The following is a 19,012-nucleotide window of genomic DNA, read 5'->3' as shown; positions in this document are numbered from 1 at the left end:
CTGATGCACCCAACTATTGTATAACCTTCCGCTGTACAGTTTTGCTGTTATTAGGTATTAAACTCGAGTCTGGATATAAACACAGATAATGAGATTGAATTGTACATAGATCAAAGGCTGAAAGCAACATATTGTAAATTCCTTGCATTTAAATAATGGTATTATAGAAAGGATATTGTATTAAATTAGAGTAATTTGACAACGATTTAAATTTGCAGTATATTATATAGTCAATTATTTTTCAGTCTCTCAAAAATATACTGCTGTGATTAGTCCTGCTAACACTAAAGTCGGTGTTATGAGAGAAATTATGTTTTTTTTTTTTTTCATTTTATTTTTTTTTTATTTTTTTTTTAAATTTATTTATTTATTAAGGATTTCTGCCTCGTCCCCACAACCGCTTCCCATTTCCCTCCCCCTCCCCCGATCAATTCCCCCTCCCTCATCTGCTCGAAGAGCAATCAGGGTTCCCTGACCTGTGGGAAGCCCAAGGACTGCCCACCTCTATCCAGGTCTCGTAAGGTGAGCATCCAAACTGCCTAGGCTCCCACAAAGCCAGTACGTGCAGTAGGATCAAAAACCCACTGCAATTGTTCTTGAATTCTCAGTATTCCTCATTGTCCGCTATGTTCAGCTAGTCCGGATTTATCCCATGTTTTTTCAGACCTAGGCCAGCTGGCCTTGGTGAGATCCCAATAGAACATCCCCATTGTCTTAGTGTGTGGGTGCACCCCTCGTGGTCCTGAGTTCCTTGCTCGTGCTCCGTCTCCTTCTGCTCCTGATTTGGACCTTGAGATTTCTGTCCGGTGCTCCCGTGTGGGTCTCTGTCTCTGTCTCCTTTCATCGCCTGATGAAGGTTAATATTCAGGAGGATGCCTATGTGTTTGTCTTTGGATTCACCTTCTTATTTAGTTTCTCTAGGAACATGAATTATAAGCTCAATGTCCTTTATTTATGGCTAGAAACCAAATATGAGTGAGTACATCCCATGTTCCTCTTTTTGGGTCTGGCTTACCTCACTCAGGATAGTGTTTTCTATTTCCATCCATTTGTATGCAAAATTCAAGAAGTCCTTGTTTTTTACTGCTGAGTAATACTCTAATATGTATATATTCCATACTTTCTTCATCCATTCTTCCGTTGAAGGGCATATAGGTTGTTTCCAGGTTCTGGCTATTACAAACAATGCTGCCATGAACATAGTTGAGCATATACTTTTGTTGTATGATAGGGCCTCTCTTGGGTATATTCCCAAGAGTGGTATTGCTGGATCCAGGGGTAGGTTGATCCCGAATTTCCTGAGAAACCGGTTGCTAATCATCAAAATAAAAAAAATCAGACAAAATGAATTCACTAAATTTGAACATCATTAAAAGTGCTCTCTGACTTAGAAAAAATAAACAAGAAGAGAACAAGTAATTTTAGCTTTAACCTTCAATACCACACAAACATGGTTTTCATCATTTCAACTTTTGGTACTTACATATTACCCTACAGTACCTTTTTCTCAAATCAGGAATGGATGGTTGCAGTCATGGGAAAGGCATAAATGTAGATCCACAAATAACTAGCTTTGGAGACATAATCTTCTCAGGCATTGCTCAAGACAGAAAGAGATTTCCAGCCATAAACTCCTTTCATCCAGGAATACGATCCAAGAATTCAAGGCTTGAGCTTTATCATTTTTAAGGATATTTGTAGGGTGTAAACATGTCAGGCTCAGCAGCTGAGTCTAGTTTCTTTAATGTTATCCTTGATTCAGCATCTCTTGACAGACCATTAAGAAAAGGTTGATGATGTAAGAAGGCCAATGTGAAGGTTAACATGATTGATTATTTTACAGAGCACTGTGTACTCACTAAGAGCAAATAAACTCCCACAACATTCTTCTCTGCTTCTTTCTCAAAATCTATTCGTTAAGTCTGTTCAGTCTCAGAACTCTTGGTGGTGAAAATTCAGAATATAACACGTTCCAGAAACTGTTGCTTGCGATTTTCTCTTTCGTAAGCAAAATCAGATGTTAATTTTAAGAAAGTCAGATACTACAGAACTGTCTACTAACCACAAGCTTCACAGTTTGGGAAAAATGCAGCATTCATAGCTCAAATACAACCTACTGAATTGGTGAGGCTTTCAGGCCTCAATAAGTAGGAAATCTCCTGGCATAATGCCAAAATAAGAAATATATCCATGTTTTAAATATACCTGAATAAATTGTACATATAAATAATGATAAAATTCATAAAATGTAGAATTCAATGAAAATATGATATAAAAGTGAAAATTGAATGTTAGAAAGTTATTTAAAATTTATATGAAAACATTGGTGCAAAGCTGCATTGAAATTTTTAGAAGCTTTGTTTTGACTGAAAATAAAAAAATATAATTTCTCAGTAACAGAATTCTAGTTACATTTTTTAGTAGATCAGCAGTGTTTTAAGTATTGAAATCACAAATAACATTGGAAATATCTTATAGAGTGAAAACCTAATAACAAACAACAAATAAGTAACTAAGTATTGATACAGTGTAAATCTGTTATGGTAAGTCACAAATTCGTATGCAGGGAAATTTGTCCTTTGAGAATTTGTAAAGTTGAGGTGTACTATTTATTTTAAAGTTTATTGAAATTGCTTGAAAAATGTCAACATAATGCTTATGTAATAAAAATAAAACATAAAATAAGGCTGTCGAGAGCATCAACAATCACTGATTAGATAATCTCCAAGGGGAAACTATTTAGATAAAGTTAGTCTCTGAGCATGCTTATGAGAGATAACATAGATTATGTTGTTTAAGAAAAACCCACCCTAAATGTGAGCAGGATCATTCTTTGGGCTGGGTCCCAAACTGAAAAAATATATTTCTTTCTGTTTCCTGGCTGTTAGCAATAAGGAGTTACCAGAAGATCCTGCCCCCACAGCTTCTCTGTTGTAATGGATTGAACTCACACCTGTAAGCAAAGAAACCTTTCCTTCCTGGAGTTCCTACTGTCAGGTATTTTGTTGAAACAAGAAAAGCAACTGATACAGACAACACACATTTATACCCAGAATTTGGCTTAGTAACATCAATGCCACAAAGCTTAAAGATAAATCTGAGTCCAAAATGTCTATCCCTTCAAAATCACTCTCTGAATACAAATATCTATTTCATAAAACATCTGTTCTTGATGTTTTACTGCTGAGGGGGTTTACCATACCATTGCATGAATTTTCTTCACTGATTCTGCTTTATAATTATTAATTATATTAACAACTATGACAAGAAGGTTAACCTTCTATCACTGGCTGGGAGACATCTTCTATTCAATTGACCTGGAACCATGTTTTTCTCCCAAGACCAAAAAAGTAAAGAGAAAAGATAGTCTAGAAGTTCTTGTAGTAAAAATCCCTTCACAAGCCTCAAAAAGGATGAGACACCCTCTGAAGATGATAAGGAATAGGGAAGTGAAGGAAGAGAAAGGAATCAAACTTCATAACCTGCAGGAGCAATGCTCAGGTCAGCTTAGGAGAGAATATTACTGTGGAATTCTGAATTCACCAATATTCACAGTCTTCTCTAAGTAAAATGGAGTGTTGATTCTCATATTCTAATGCTGACTTGAACATATGGGAAAGGGATATAAAAGCTTCTCCGTTTATGGTTTCTTATTTATTTATTTATTTATTTATTTATTTATTAAAGATTTCTGTCTCTTCCCCGCCACCGCCTCCCATTTCCCCCCCCTCCCCCAATTAAGTCCCCCCCCCATCAGCCCGGAAAGCAATCGGGGTTCCCTGTCCTGTGGGAAGTCCAAGGAACCCCCACCTCCATCCAGGTCTAGTAAGTTGAGCATCCAAACTGCCTAGGCTCCCACAAAGCCAGTGCGTGCAGTAGGATCAGAAACCCATTGCCATTGTTCTTGAGTTCTCAGTAGTCCTCACTGTCCGCTATGTTCAGAGAGTCTGGTTTCATCCCAGGCTTTTCCAGACCCAGGCCAGCTGGTCTTGGTGAGTTCCCAGTAGAACATCCCCATTGTCTCAGTGTGTGGGTGCACCCCTCGCGGTCCTGAGATCCTTGCTCATGCTCTCTCTCCTTCTGCTCCTGATTTGGACCTTGAGATTTCATTCCTGTGCTCCAATGTGGGTCTCTGTCTCTGTCTCCTTTCATCGCTTGCTGAAGGTTAATATTCAGGAGGATGTCTATATGTTTTTCTTTGGGTTCTCCTTATATAGCTTCTCTAGGATCACTAATTATAGGCTCAATGTCCTTGGTTTATGGCTAGAAATCAAATATGAGTGAGTACATCCCATGTTCCTCTTTTTGGGTCTGGCTTACCTCACTCAGGATAGTGTTTTCTATTTCCATCCATTTGCATGCAAAATTCAAGAAGTCCTTGTATTTTATTGCTGAGTAGTACTCTAATATGTATATACTCCATACTTTCTTCATCCATTCTTCCATTGAAGGGCATCTAGGTTGTTTCCGGGTTCTGGCTATCACAAACAATGCTGCTATGAACATCGTAGAGCATATACTTTTGTTGTATGATAAGGCCTCTCTCGGGTATATTCCCAAGAGTGGTATTGCTGGGTCCAGGGGTAAGTTGATCCCGAATTTCCTGAGAAACCGCATTACTGCTTTCCAAAGTGGTTGCATAAGTTTGCATTCCCACCAGCAATGGATGAGTGTACCCCTTACTCCACAGCCTCTCCAACAAAGGCTATCATTGGTGTTTTTGATTTTAGCCATTCTGACAGGTGTAAGATGGTATCTTAAAGTTGTCTTGATTTGCATTTCCCTGATCACTAAGGAAGTTGCGCATGACCTTAAGTGTCTTTTGGCCATTTGAACTTCTTCTGTTGAGAATTCTCTGTTCAGCTCAATTCCCCATTTTATCATTGGGTTGAGTAGCCTTTTACAGTCTAGTTTCCTGAGATATTTATATATTTTGGAGATCAGACCTTTGTCAGTTGCAGGGTTGGTGAAGATCTTCTCCCAGTTAGTGGGTTGCCTTTGTGTCTTAGCGACAGTGTCCTTTGCTTTACAGAAGCTTCTCAGTCTCAGGAGGTATGCTTTCTCCGTTTTCTTTAATTGGGCACTTAGTGCTATGAACTTTCCTCTTAGCACTGCTTTCATAGTGTCCCATAGGTTTGAGTATGTTGTCCCTTTATTTTCATTAAATTCAAGGAAGACTTTAATTTCTTTCTTGATTTCTTCCTTGACCCAGGTGTGGTTCAGTAGTTGACTGTTCAGTTTCCATGAGTTTGTCGGTTTTTTGGGGGCAGCGTGGTTGTTGCCTTCTAACTTTAATCCGTGATGATCTGATAAGACACAGGTGGACACTGATATTTTTTTGTATCTGTGGAGGTTTCCTTTGTTTCCGAGTATGTGGTCAATTTTTGAGAAGGTTCCATGAGCTGCAGAGAAGAAGGTATATTCTTTCCTCTTTGGGTGGAATAATCTATAGATGTCTGTTAAGTCCATTTGCTTCATTACCTCCAATAATTCTCTTAATTCTCTATTAGGTTTCTGTCTGATTGACCTGTCCCTTGGAGAGAGAGGTGTGTTGAAGTCTCCTACTACTAGTGTGTGTGTTTTGATGTCTGCCTTGAGTTCTAGTAATATTTCTTTTACATAAGTAGGTGCTTTTATATTGGGGGCGTATATATTCAGGATTGAGACGTCCTCCTGATGAATTGTTCCTGTTATGAGTATAAAGTGTCCCTCTCGATCTCTTCTGATTGATTTTAGTTTGAAGTCAGTTTTGTTAGAAATTAATATGGCCACACCTGCTTTTTTCTTAGGACCATTTGCTTGAAAGACCTTTTCCCAACCCTTTACTCTGAGTAGATGCCTGTCTTTGTGGTTGAGATGTGTTTCTTGCAAACAGCAGAGTGTTGGATCCTGTTTTTGTATCCAATCTCTTAGCCTGTGCCTTTTTATAGGTGAATTGAGACCATTAATATTAAGTGATATTAATGACCAGTGGTTGTTTATGCCGGATATTATTGTTGTTTTCGGAAGTAGAATTTATGTGTCTCCCTTCTTTGAGTTGTGCTAGTGAAGGGTCGCTAGATGCCCGAGTTATTGTAGGCAGTGTTGGCAATGTTGGATTCCTTGGGTTGCAGTTTTCCTTCTATTACTTTCTGTAGGGCTGGGTTCATGGCTACGTATTGTTTAAATTTGTTCTTATCCTGGAATGTCTTGATTTCTCCATTTATAGTGAACGAAAGCTTGGCTGGGTATAGTAGTCTGGGCTTGCATCCATGGTCTCTTAGCTTCTGCAGTACTTCTATCCAGGACCTTCTCGCTTTCATTGTTTCCATAGAGAAATCAGGTGTAAGTCTGATCGGTTTACCTTTATAAGTTACTTGGCCTTTTTCCTTTGCAGCTCTTAGTATTCTTTCTTTAACCTGTATATTTTGTGTTTTGATTATTATATGGTGAGGGGATGTTTTCCTTTGATCCAGTCTATTTGGTGTTCTGTATGCTTCTTGAATATTCAAAGGAATATCTTTCTTTATGTTGGGAAAGTTTTCTTCCATAATTTTGTTCAAAATATTTTCTGGGCCTTTGAGCTGTGACTCTTCTCCTTCTTCTATTCCTATTATTCTTAGATTTGGTCTTTTTATTGTGTCCCATAATTCCTGAATGTTTTGTGATGAGAATTTGTTGGCTTTGCAGTTTTCTTTGATCAGAGTGTTTATTTTCTCTATGGTGTCCTCAGAATCTGAGATTCTTTCTTCTATTTCTTGTATTCTATTGATTATGCTTGTTTCTGTAGGCTCTGCTCGTTGACCTAGATTTTCCATATCCAGCTGGTCCTCAGTTTGTGTTTTCTTCCTTGCTTCCATTTCGGTTTTCAATTCTTTAACTGTTTCCATTACCTGTTTGATCGTTCTTTCTTGGTTTCCCAGGGTATTATGTACGTATTTACTCATTTCTTCAAATTTTGGTTATTCTTCTCATCCATTTCTATAAGGGCATTTTTCACATGTTGTTTAAGGGATTCTACTGCTTTCATAAAGTCAATTTTTTCCACTTCTTCTGTGTTAGGGTGTTGGAGACCTTCTGTTGTAAGATCATTGGGTTCTGGTGTTTTCATGTTGTTTTTCAGATTATTGGGTGAATTCTTTCCTTGGCACCTGCCCATCTCCTCCTATTGAGGGGTCTGTTAAAACTGGTTCAGGTTTCCCTGCTGGCCAGGGGCTCCTCTTACAAAATGCCCTTGCTCTGTTTCCTGGTTCCTGCCGGGGGGGGGGGGGGGGGGGGGGGGGGGGGGGGGGGGGGGGGGGGCAAGATCCCTCTCACCCCTCAGAAGGGTCTTCAGGAATAGGACCCGGCTCCTCCTTTGCCAGGGAACTCCCCAACCGAAGGCCTACCTCTTTGGTTTAATTGTAGTGGGACCATCTGTTCTCGGTGTTGGTCCCTGCTGCCTGCTTCTGCTGCTGGGATGGTTCCCGCCGCCAGCAGCCTGTGTCCTCTGCTGCCCCTCAGGTCCCAGCCAGTTCCAGCCTGTCCCAGTTGGTCCCCGCCGGCTGCGCTGGGCCTTCTCCGGCCACCTTCTGCCGCCCGGTGATCTGGCTGCCTTCCCTTTCTTTCTTTGTTGAGTCTTTGTAACTTGGGAGCAGGAGAGTCGACCTGGGATCTTCTGGGACTTTGGTGACTCTCTATGGTTTCTTTCCTACATCTTCATCACCCCATTGTACTATAACCAATATTATCCCATGCATTGATAGCATATCACGTCAAAGTAAATGAGTGTTCAGTAAGGACACGCAATGGTATCCATGAGAAATGAAGATTTACAGTAAGTTTATTGAAAGGTTTAAAAGAACTCTAAGCACAGTGACTATCTTAGGCCAGTTGTCACTAAAGTTGCTATGAAATAATGACAGCAGTCAGTTGTATTTCAGCAATGAGACGTAAGAACAGTAAGATGCATGCCAATTGAAGTGGAGGAGAGACTACTGAAATATTATTTCCCAGAATTTAGAAGTTTAAGTGTGCTTATCTACGAAAATTTTGGCTTTGATTGTGTGTCCTACCGAGACACTAGAATGTGTGTCTTAGTTGCCTTTATCAACACTACAGTAAGGTATTACCTTTACTGAGCAAAATTTTCATCAGACCTTTTCATCTGAAAATAAGATGCCTTGTCAAGGATTGAGGTTTATTTACTGGACTGTGATGAGAAATGAGGAGCAGCAAAAATATTCTATCTTAAGAAGTGCTTTGGAAAACATCAGAGTTTCTGCAGACTACATGCTGCCAGGAATGTCTCCTTCTGACTCTGCAAAGTACATAAACACCAACAGTGGCCAAGCAAGGAAGAGAGAAAGGAAACTATTTCTACGTAACGTATTTTGACATGAATTGAGTTTCCAGCACCAACACCAGGAAAACTGTAGTTCTTTTGCTTGTTTGTTTATGCTTTGGGGCCCTGCCATCTAGCTCGCAAATAAATACATGCAGAAGAAATTTACCTTTACTTATGAATACCCGACCTTAGTTTGACTTATTTCTATCCAGCTTTTCTTAATTTAAATTATCCCATCTGCCTTTTGCCTCTGGGCTTTTACATTATTCTGTATACCTTTCTTTCATTATTACTCAACAGGTGGTTGTGTGGCTGGGTGACTAGACCCTGGTTTCCTTCTCTTCTTCTTTTCTGGCTGCTTCTTTTCTTCTCCAGAGCCAGGATTTCTGCCCCTATTTATTCCCTCTGTCTGGCAGCTCTGCTAATTATTTCTCCTGTCTAGCTGTTGGATGTTCAACTCCATATTAAAACAATCAGCTGTTTTAGGCAGGCAAAGTAACACAGCTTTACAGAATTAAACAAATGTAACCTGAAATAATGCAACACATCTTTGCATCACTAAACATATATTCCACAGCATAAAAGATTGTAACATCTTAAACTAACATTCCACAACAGAAAACCACTCAATAGCCAAGCTTATGTTTTTACTTTTTGTTTTGTTTTGTTTTCCATATACAACTGGAACTTTTAAACATTTCCAGGCTCTAGATTATAATACAAACCATATTAACTAGAAAACAAAAAAGCCTTAAGATAAATTGTATGTTTATAGAAACCAAGAGGTTGTGGGATTTCTTTTTGTTCTTGAAATTTCATAGTTCCTAGCCCAATTGTATGTGTAATAAATTTATTAATACATAAAAAGAAATATACACTAAGTGCTGGAAAATGGAGAGTCAGTTTGCTCTGGGATTCAAAAAATTGAAAAAATGATAAATGTATCAGTATATTTCAATAACTCATCAAGAACATTCATGAAACTTTTAAATAATGTTCTTTGTGACATACACATTATTTTTTCTACTTTCTTTACTAACTTTGCAGTCTGTAAAGGTATGGTTGAATTATAACATCCTACTTGGTTCTAGTATATGATCTCTTATAATCCAAAACCAAAACCATACGTCTTCTATGTGAAGAACTACCATGAACCCAAGAAGTTCGTATCACATTTTATCTGTGTAATTTTAGAAACACTTCTTCCTCTACTGTAAATTTCCCTCTTCCATAAGGAAACAAAAACTTAAACTCAAAACAAATATCCAAACTAACCTCTATACTTTTATACTGTCAGCGTTGAAAGCCATTCTTTTCCTAGGCTAATGAAGGATAATGATGTAAGGAATACATGTTTTGTTCTCAGGGGCTGGAAAAATCATTCTGTAGCTAAGACTACTTGTTGTTCTTGAAGGATCTGAATTCAGGTACCAGCAACCACATGGTTGCTCACTCAAGCTCCAGAATACCCAATGTCCTCTTCTAACTTCAACAGACACCAGGCACAACACAAACACACACACATTTTCAAATATACATGCAGCAAACCACTTAAATATACTAAATAGATCTTTAAAAATATTTTCAAGTTATTAGCTAAAGTGACTCTTAAAGTTATCCTAGTCTAATTTATGTGTTGCTTCACACCTACCTATATTTTAAAGCAGAGGGGAGGCTAGTGATATGTTGCAGCTTTCCAGCAGAGCACAAGTGTAGATCTTCTCAAGACTGAGTATAATAATATTCCCCTTAAATATATGGGGAGTTCATGATCTTCATTTGTTTCAGGGGATGTTTATAGGTATAAAGCTTCTAAGAGTTGCTTAGAATATTGTTTCTCAATCTTCCCAATTCTGTGACCAATTAATACAGTGTTGTGATGAGCAAATTAAATTGCTTTTATTGATATTCATAACTATAATTTGTCTGCTGTTATAAATCACAATGTAAATACTGGAGATGGAGGTTTGCCAAAGGATCATAACCCACAGGATGAGAACCAGAGTCTTAGAAAGAGAAATAGGATAATCCAAAAATAATGCAATAGAAATATGAACCAACTGAACTCATAATAATCACTAGCACTCTTGTGAATCAAAATATAAATAGGAATAATTAATTTTACCTTTTTGTGTGCCCAATGTTCCACAAAATTGAACTACTCTTCCTATCCATTCCCTTCCCACCAACTACCTTGGAATTTTTAAAATCAACCCATTTGTGAAAAAAAAGGTTCCATTTACTTCCTATCTATTTATTCCACATTTTTATTTATTTATACTGTGGTGATCATAAATTTTGTTCTCATATTGTTTGTGATAGTCAGAAAAGTGAAACAAGTCAATAGCAATAGTTATATACACACTGTCATAAGTCCCATAAATGAAAATTTCATGAAGCTTAAAGAACAGGTAGGGAGGGCTAAATATGCCTCTACCTATGGGTGAGTCAACCCAAAAAAGTAATTATGAAAAATGAAAGTTGGTTAACACTCACAGACAAGAGATAACTCATGACACTTGCAGGAAAGACTGAGCATTCCCATACCATATGGGCAAAAGCAAGGACACTGATGTGTGGAGTAGGGGGAAGTCTTATTTAAGACACATTGATGTATTAACTTAGCAAATCACAGTTTTAGAAGACTAATCCTATGGTCAGTGATTGTCCATATTTCAACTTTGACTGCCTTTGGTATATGAGCATTTATCAATACAGTCATGTTTTCAGGAAAACATCACATGGAGGTAATTTTCATTGGAGTAAATTGGTTTCTTTCTTGATAAGGAAGGCAACTGTCTCTGCCTTAAAAGTGGACAACAGACTAACTACATTAAAATGTCACATCTTTAAATCCTATCTCAGATTATAAATATGTACAAGCCAAGAAATTAATGTTAACATATTATCTACTAGACTTAAGGGGCAGTTATTTGAGCCAGATAGGAATACTAATGTCACAAGCTATCCAAAGGTGTAAAAAAAGAAGGAAATGAGAAGACCAAGAAGGATGATGTAAATTAGGTTAACTTTAAGTAGGATAAACGTAGTAAAAGAAAATCTCCACTCTAGTGTTGAGAACATAAAATGATACAAGTTTATTTTATTAGATTTATGATGACAAAATCCATGAAAATTTCCATAATGAAAATCACTGCAAGAAAAAGCAATGAATTTTGTGGAGCTTATATAACTCCCTTGCTCTATTTTTACTATTTTATTTCAATAAGGGAGACAAAATCTGAAAGATACCCTTACCCACATGAGGGAATTGTTCATTATTAATTTCCAAAATTGTATTAGTGATGATTAAATATTTCATGTCCTTAAAATTAACCTACCTCAATTTTTAGCATATGATTCTATTTCAAAAAGTATAATTTAGATTGTAACTTCCTGTTCCAGCATGGTTTGTGTCTAATTCATACTCCATCTTGCTGAAAAGGATGCAACTACTTTGAAATGCCACTATTCTGGTTATTCTCATGAATTCAGATAACCAGTTTTCTAAGAGGAGTCTGGGATGATGCACCCAGGCACATCACATTAAAGCCATTGTAATCGGCAGATTATCTGTTCACCTTTGACTAAAATTCATATTTTAACTATCAAAACATAAAGCTTCAGTTGTTCAGCAGTTACCTGTTTGTAAAAATGTCTGTCTTAGGTTTGGTGAATTTATAGGTAGCATCAGTAGCAGAAGGAAAATTGGAGATCCAAGAAGCCCAAATCAATTAATATCAATTCCAAACAAAACTTGACAATTGAGAATCATTCTAATGAGTATTTTTAAATATACAGTAAAAACTTTCTCAACATTGACATTCTCAGAAGTCCCTCTGGAACTTACTAGAATCATGCTTATCTCTTTCATTGCCTTTAATGGTATCGTTAATTTACAGTACAATATTGTTCTGTGTAAATTTTTACTACAAATAGTTATGTTTTGGAAAGTCTAAATTTGAAGTAGAAGAAATGTTTAATGCATATCAACATTGCAACTAAACTATACTACATTACTAACATCAATTTTAAAGAACCATTTCACTGACTTACAATGATTATTCTGAACATTTCTTAACTTATATACCTTACTATATGATGAGGAAATTAAACTGCCATGAAGTTTAGTGGTTGAGTCTTTAAGAGACAAGCCACACCCACTCCCGGTGACCCCCCTGCCCTCCTCTTGCCATCTCAGATTCTCATTGTCCCCTCTTGGCACGTGCCCCCTCTGCCCCACTTCCCTTCTCTGTCTCTCTCTTCTTCTTCTCTTTCTTTCCACCCCCCCAAGTAATAATATTCTTATTATTTATTCTATTCTGTAGGATGTGCCTGCCCATGTGCCTTCTACCTGCCGCCTGCTCACACCCTCCCGCTTCACTGGGACCAGTCATGGCTCCGGGGATTGGCAGCCATCTCTGCCTGGGACTAGCTGCTCTGCGGGCCGCCAGGGATCATTTTTAAAAAAATCATAAAATTGGTGCCGTGTGACTCCGATAGGCGCTCCTGCCCTAAACTCCTCTCCCAGGGTCAGGATCCTGAACCGGGTTTTTATTTCCACTCCTACCACCAGCTTCTTGCCTTTATGGGTCTGTTCTGCTACAGTTGCTTCCCTTTACCAAAATCGTGTTTGGACTGACCCAGGGTGGTCAGTCAGCACACGCATTAGCACAGCACACTCCCCATACAGTGCATTCGGCTGGGGACCTGGGTCTCCCAGTTTCTTTATCTTTTTTTCCCATTTCTTCTCTTTCCTTTTTTTCTTCTCTCGTCATAACCGCCACTCAGAGCAGTCCCAGCCTCTCTGGTTTCTGGGTCACCTGACCAGATCTAACTAGGCCATAATACCTCACTCACAGCCCTCGTCCACGAGTCCTGGGTGTTTGGACTGATTTCCACCCCGCCTATCCTGCCAGAACACGTTCCCTAATAGGCCTTGGGTACCGCTGTTTCATGGGTTTTCACGATTTTTATTCTGGATAGCAACTAGCTCCCTGGCTTTTTTAAAATTCCAGACTGCTTTTTCAATTCCAGCCATGGCATGGTGCATTTTTTTTTTTTTTTGAGTTCCAGCCTTTTGCTCCCCTCTGTGGCTTGTGTTGTGGCATGGCAGCTCAGCGACAGGGCAGATCATGCCTTTAGGTTCTTCTCATTAAGCTTAAAATCCTTATATCTCAAAAATCGTCACTTTTTTCGTACAACACATGGCTGCCACCATTTTGACTGGGGTCAGGTGACTTTGCCACCATCTTAGCTGAGAGCCAGGTCACGTGACCAAGCTCTCCCATTTTTACTTAAGTATACCCTGCCTTTTCCCCCGGTTTTCACTAAAATCCTCTTGTTAACTCTGTTACATGTGTTTTGTTCAGTGGCATGCCTTTGATAGGGCCCATCAAAAGCATCCATGTTGCCAAATTCCTGTTCACTCTTTCTGTATATAGTAATTGTTCATTACATCTCATTTGAGACTAAAAAATCGTAAGTTTCATGTTTTAAACTGGTATGTACTTTTAAGTCTCTTACAATAATGCTTTATATTTAATCCAACCCTCATTTAAAATATATTAAGATGTTCTCTACTACTGTCAGTTCTGCCATTAACCTTCTATTGCAAGCAATTTCTTCTTTTTGTCTTTTTACGAGTATAAATCTTACCTGTTAAGAGCCAGTACTGTCAGGTTGAGACTCAGCCTTCCAGGCAGATTCTATACTGCAGCTATACCTAATAAACAGCCCTCAATTGCTCAGATATCTGGGGAATATACCTAAATATTTAATTATTAAAAATCTTTTCATAACAAAAAGAGACAGGTTGGCTCCCAGCAGAAGCTCCTTGCTTCCTCCAAAGAAGACAGAAGACAAATGGGCGCAGAACAATGTCTATCTACAGTTCGCTTCAACTGCCGGGTGCTGACCATTGGACAAAACTACCTTTCACCTAAACTAAAGAAATCAACAGCTTGGCTGCTCAAGTCAAGGTAGGCCTGTCTTCCTACAGATTTCTTAGCCCACAGGGTCTTCTGGAGCCTGACAGGCCCTGCACTAAATAGCAAAGGTCAAGTGCAACCTTCAGCGATCATGGAGGACCCAAAAAAGAGTAGCTCTGGGTGCCAACCAAGTAAGTTCTCTGTCATTTTTTTAATCAGTAACTCAAGTAAAATCTTATCCTTCTCAAAGATCTCTGATACAGTTTGATAGCTGAGAGGTTTTGCCAGGTTACCTCACCAAACAAGTTTCAAATCAAATTTCTCTCTTATGCTTCCTTCCATAGTCTTAAAAAATGCTTTTCATTGTACAAAAATATGCCACCGTCATTACGTGTCTAAAACTTCTGTTTTCACAAACCCAAGGCATTCTTGTGAGTTCCAGGGAGCTGAATTAAAGGATCCACCTTAAACAGGTCAGATACATCCCTCTCAATCCCCTGGTCCTAAGTATTTTTTTTCCCTTAATTTAACTTTGTTCTTTGTTCTGCCAATACCTTAAACAGGATAAGAGACACCAGACATTTCTATGCCAAAGACAGCAGTCGGGAATAAAGAGACAAGCTATGCCAGGATGTGGCCAGCACCCAGCCTTCTCAGGTCCTCCCCCAAAGATGACACCCACAAATAAGCCAGAAGCAGTCTTGAGAATCCACCGCCCCAATTCCGTCAAACTGTGATATCTAATCTCCCTCGTTTTATTATAAAAAAGAGCGGAAATGTTATGGTTTTCATCTCTTTAAGATACAAGCCACCCCTACTCCGGTGACCCCTGCCCTCCTCTCGCTATCTTAGATTCTCATTGTCCCCTCTTGGCACACGTGTGCCCCTCTCCCATGCTTCCCTTCTGTGTCTCTCTCTTCTTCTCTTTCTTTCCACCCCCCCTGAGTAATAAATATCCAGTTCTATTCTGTATGATGTGTCTGCCCATGTGCCTTCTACCCACCGCCTGCTCACATCCACCCATCTCGCTGGGACCAGCCCACCCCGCCATGCACCAACCTGCCCTGGGACCAGCCACCGCTGTGGGGACCGGCAGCCATCTCTCCCTGGGACTAGCTGCTCTGTGGGCCTACCAGGGATCTTGCAGCATTTAAAAAAAATCATAAAATATACACTACAACTAAATATGTCCTTATCTGAGGTACAACAAAAGTTGCTTTAATTTCTCCTTATTATGGGATTTTGGTAGTTTCTTTTATTTTGTTTTTTCTCTAAGCATGGGTACTTTTTACATTTCATGAAAATAAGTTATAAAATGTCCTTGGAGAAAACCATTAGAATCCAATAGAAAAGGGATAACTAATCTGCATAACTAAAATATCTAAAATATCTTATGGCACCAGCAAATTGACACAGACGCTTAAAACGTGACTTTCTGTCGTGAGCTACATGGAATGCTATCAGTTTTTCCAGTTTTGTCAGGGGGCTCCAGAGGACGGTCTGAACCCCATTGGGGAGGTGAATCTTTCTGAATAAATTGGGCCCAGAGCCAGACAAGGAATCCTCTGCAGTTTGTTTTTGGAATGGGTGATGGAGGGGTTGCACCCTTCTGAACATACCAATTTCTTGCTGTTCTTAAAACTTTGTTCGTCTTTTATGATGTCTGCGTTTATCTGTATGTATGTTTCTGGATGAATGACAATGGGACAGCCTATTTTCTCTACTCACTACCAGGACAGAGCATGAGGGGAGGATGAAGGGAGTGCAGCAGGGACAAAGGCACCTCCACTGCTGCCCAAAATAGCAGCCCATCTCAGGTCCCACACCCCTAGCTCTGAGACTGGTCTGGTGGCACAGAGCACACTGTCTGGGAGCCATGAGCCCTGCTGCCTGCCTGGAACTGTGAGATGTGCAGTGTGGCAGAGGGATCTGGAGCTCAGTGGTAGCAATCTCCGTGCAAACTGGGCCTTGTGCCCTTGTGGCTCCGGGATCACTTTGGAGGTTGTGACTCAGGAGGGGCTTGGCGGTGGCAGTGCCTGCTTGCCTCCCCACCACCACCCTAGGCCTGTAAGCAGCTTCTGGGACCCAGTGGGTGGCAAAACCAGCAGGCATCCTGTCTGGGAGCAGAGGGCAGAGGCCCACAGATCAGAACAGCCATGATGGTGGCTGGCAGTGGAGAAAACCAAGGCAGTAACATGCCTAGGGGTGGTGACGTGCAGCAGCAGTGGTGGATGGCTTGGCCCAAGGAGAGTGCTCATATGCACCCAATCCTGGTGTGCAACTGGCCAAGCAGTCAAGGAGCCTTCCAGGACAGGAGCATTTTCCCCACCCCCTCTGCCACAAGGTCTCCTTATTAGGAGGACAGGTCATTTAAAAGAGGGAGGGAGCAGAGAATTGCGCCTCTGAGTGCTAAGCTACTGGAAACACACACACACACACACACAGACAGTTTTTGGTAAACAAAGCAGAGTGGTCAAAGATTTGGACATTAATGTGAAAAAAATAAAGCTAATTAAAAAGTTAACCAGTAACAAAAGTTGGCATAATTCCAATTTTAGAAAATATACCTGGCTCTCCTAGCTAAATGTTGTAATCTAACAGTTACCCAGGTAATAATGGCTAAATGCCAGAGCCAGCTACAATGAAATAGAGCTAGCTATAGGATATTTGTGCTTATAAAATGTATTATAATTGTTAATACTTAGACTTAAAATAAAAAGCCAAGGTTGGGGTTGCAACCATGAGCACCAAATTCTAACGAGAAACTGGAATGTTCCATTTCCTGTGATAGAAAAACAACAACCTAAGTAATCTGGTAAAGGGCTTGAAACAGCTTCTAAGCCCATGAATCTCAATTCTTTGGATATTGTTCAGGACTAGCCTAGAACCAGATGTTTAAACTGAGATTCAGAATATTAACAAAACTTCAGTTGTAAAATAACAATGGAAATCTTGTACTAAAAGGTCACAACATTAAAAATATTAAAAACCAAAGGCTTAAAAAATGTATATCTAACCTCCTAGTCTTTGTTAACTTTGTTAGGCTTAAGGTTTTTTTTTTTTCTTTTTGGATTTTCGAGACGGGGTTTCTCCGTAGCTTTTGGTTCCTGTCCTGGATCTAGCTCTTGTAGACCAGGCTGGCCTCGAACTCACAGAGATCCGCCTGCCTCTGCCTCCCGAGTGCTGGGATTAAAGTTGTGCGCCACCACCGCCTGACTTAAGGTTTTTGTTAAGTCATCTTTTTTACTAAAACCTTGCTTAGTTCCCTGTATATGTTCTTAAAGTCATGCTTAAAACAAGTGACTAGCAACACAGTTTGTCTAATCAGAGATACCTAGGTAGCCCTAAAATACTCCAAAGATTAGAGAAATATGGCATTTAAATTGATGGTTTAAAAGTTTATATCAGAATGAGTCCCCCAGATTCTAGCAGTGATTCAAGGTCTCCAAAGAAGATTATAGGACATCACGATGTCTCCACCTGGATGATGACTACTCTGACCACTGGGCAAGATGCCCCAAAGCTACAATCTGCTGCCAGGACCCAGCCCAGAGTCTGGACACTGGAGAATTGATTTTACCACTTTTGCTTAAAAAACGTAAGATCAGTCTTTTCCATGTCCCTCTTCCAAAAGAACTTAACACTTTATGCGCATGGTGAAGCCTGCTGTTCTGATACTTCTGCCTCCAATACTATTGAGAACTGTATATGACCAGATATGGATTGTTCCCTGACATTTTTAATCTATTCTGAACTGTTTGGTCTGTACTTAAGTATAATTTATTTATCCCTCTGAGATATCTGACAGTATTGATGCCTAAGCTAGCTGTAGCTTTGCTAAATCGACATCATCAAAAAAAAAAAATGATCTGAGATATGTAAAGGTCTGAGGATTTAAAAGCTCATAAGCTTTAAGGGTCAAAGAAAATAATTTAAGATATAAATACAATGGTATAAATAAATAAATATTCCTCTGATAAGCTGGTAGAGCAATGACTGGCTACTGTTTGTGTCACAAGTTCAAGATTTTAAATTTCATTTGGTTGTTCTGAGCTTTTAACCCAAATCTATGAATTTTGCTTGGACTCAAAGGAATGAGTCTATTTCTGCTGTTTTACAGACATCTATTGTCTGCTTTTATCTATGACATTGATTCCAATACTGGCCTGGAAGGTTCAAATGTATTATTTTCCTTGTACATAAATTTGAACTTATATTCCTAGTTTGAACTTGTCTCAACAGGTCTCCACCAGGCTGGCAGACACAGCCAAGCATCGATTGCTGACTATATGTGCTCAAAAAGCTGCAAACCCTGGACTTGCAGAAAGCTGATACGGACCAATCCAGTGCATGTAAATGATGTTCCCTGACTATTCAACAGAGTCTGCAAACTGTATGCTTCTGATAAATACCCCATTGCCTGAATTCCCTTTTTACTTTTGATTCACATTTCAGTTTTGTTAACCCCTGACAACAATGCCCTAAAGTCAGCCAGAAGCAGTTATAGAAAAGAATACAATGCCCTAGGATCCCTGGCTGTGATGCTAAGTTAAAAGAAAACTCCCTTACATAGGGAGATTATCTATGGCACTGGATAAAAAGATGTTCTTTCTATGTTGACCATTCAGGGTTAGTGAAATCTATTAAAATTTAAAAAGGACTGACCAAATACAAAAAAGAAGGAGAGGCAAATCAGGGATGGTTATTGGTTCCCTCTTCATATTAATCTTACTCATAAAACAAGATCGAGGCCCATGATTGGGTTCTTGCAGTCACA

This window comes from Microtus oregoni, unplaced genomic scaffold (genome assembly GCF_018167655.1).
Source record: "Microtus oregoni isolate MIOR12 unplaced genomic scaffold, Mior012 000003F_ref0000135, whole genome shotgun sequence".
Classification (NCBI taxonomy): domain Eukaryota; kingdom Metazoa; phylum Chordata; class Mammalia; order Rodentia; family Cricetidae; genus Microtus; species Microtus oregoni.
The sequence above is the reverse complement of the archived record's forward strand: the minus strand, read 5'-3'. Positions refer to the sequence as shown.